The 1,814-nt window shown below is 35.9% G+C and overlaps 1 protein-coding gene and 1 long non-coding RNA gene across 9 annotated transcripts in view; one reads left to right on the top strand and one right to left on the bottom strand.

The window, feature by feature from the left end:
- LOC106874846 (uncharacterized) overlaps positions 1-1,814 on the bottom strand; it is a 719,848-nt gene that overhangs the window by 166,840 nt on the left and 551,194 nt on the right. The gene's annotated exons all lie outside the window — the stretch shown is intronic.
- LOC106874847 (uncharacterized) overlaps positions 1-1,814 on the top strand; it is a 44,056-nt gene that overhangs the window by 17,286 nt on the left and 24,956 nt on the right. The gene's annotated exons all lie outside the window — the stretch shown is intronic.

Raw genomic sequence — 1,814 nt, 5'->3', positions numbered from 1 at the left:
ACACACACACACACACACACACACACACACACACACACACACACACAAAATAGGGGAACACTCTCCGGCATGCTATTGTTGTTTGATATAGAAAAGGAAAATTATGTAGTTATAGGTGCCTAGTAGATGCAAATATTTATTTTAAAATCCCTTGGAGAAAGAATATTTACGCACAGCTGTTTCGAAGCCTACAGCTTCATTATGCAAATAACTATTGTTGCACTTGGCTATGTTAATGAATCTCTAAGTTGTAATCTCGAGAAACCGAGATTTCTGCCAAAGAAAGCGACTTGCATTATCACGCTCCTCGTTAATATAATCAATCTATAAGCTGATGTATATTCAAGACTTTTCGAAGGTTCATTATGTAACATTTCATCGTTGCTTTGTTGCTATTATCCAAATTTCAGCGACGAAGCTTCCTTTCTTCGTTAGAAGCGAATTCCTTCTTTATAGAAAGAATTTGAATAATGAAAAATAAGAAGATAGCATACAAGCTTACGTAGGTACGTACATTCCGAAATAATCTTAATTTCTAAAAATAAGCACGGAATTTCACATTTCTCAGGAAGAAACATTAAATTGATCGTGAGCGTAAATGACTGTTTCATACTTTATCGACTCCCCGGAAGGATGAGAGGAAATATCAATGAAGGAAAGAAAAAAAGAAATTAAAAATGAATGTTGAAAAATGGAGGGGCGATGGGTGGCAAAATCGGATGAAATATTTGGTTATGTTGCATAACGTCATGAGTTTAAGTTTAGTGGGAACTTTCACACGCCTAGAATCGATTAAACGATGTACCAATTTTCATTCATTTATTAATTCCGTCTTTCTTTCTTTCTTTTACATAGAAGAAGGAAGAAAAGCGTCCATGACTCTTATATACTTTTAGGGCTCCAGGAATTATAGGAGGAATGGAGGATGTTATCCTTTCATCCGAGATATGGTCGAAACTCAAGAAAAGAACGGATTCCGGTAAAGGAACTCGTGGACCAGGCAGTTGAGGTGTTAAACAGGCCGACGGATTAAGTTTAACCGTCAAGAACTCAGAACATAGAGAGCTGAGCCAAATACCGTTCTAAAGATGTTCTAAAAGATGTTCTAAAAATTCCTCCAGTCTACAGATCCCAATGGTACTTTAATTCATAGCCAGAATAAAAAAAAAACGCCCTAAACGAAACAAACACAGCAATCTCGCAAGACGCGATAGCATGTGCCATTTTCCACTAATTGTGTACAGGGGTTGTGCAGACACGATCAGGCATAGACACACTCTCGGCCCTAGTATACTTGACTCAATATAACATAGAAGTCGTGGTAGCTTCTTTGACAGATGACTTTATTAGCATTTAGCTGCCATTAATTTTCATCTCAGTATACTGGTTGGTTAGTCAACGTTACTCCTTAAGGAGCACAGAACCAGTTTCTCGGTTTCACTATAGTCTATTGACTGATTTTTATTCTCGCTAGACCACTGGTGGTAAATAAAATTTCAAAAATTTTTTTTGCTACCCTATAATTTATTAATAATGATAAATTTTTTTGGCTAATTTCTGAAAGAAAATCGGCATTTTTTGTATTTGCTGCCGATTAGGTAAACCGCAAATGCGCGGTAAATTTGGAAAATTAAACATATGATGATAGTTCGACCATTGTAAGGTATATTTTTATCTTACTAAAATGACTTGAAACCATGGTACAGAATATAGATTGGTAAATGTTTTTATTTTTCATTCCCTTTCGAAATTATCCCTATTTTTGTGGTATGTAGTCTTTTGCTGCTCTTTCTAGCGGGTCAGATGTCCTATTA

Source organism: Octopus bimaculoides, chromosome 7 (assembly GCF_001194135.2).
Source record: "Octopus bimaculoides isolate UCB-OBI-ISO-001 chromosome 7, ASM119413v2, whole genome shotgun sequence".
Classification (NCBI taxonomy): domain Eukaryota; kingdom Metazoa; phylum Mollusca; class Cephalopoda; order Octopoda; family Octopodidae; genus Octopus; species Octopus bimaculoides.
Note: the sequence above shows the minus strand (reverse complement) of the source record. Positions and strands in the feature narration are given on the sequence as shown.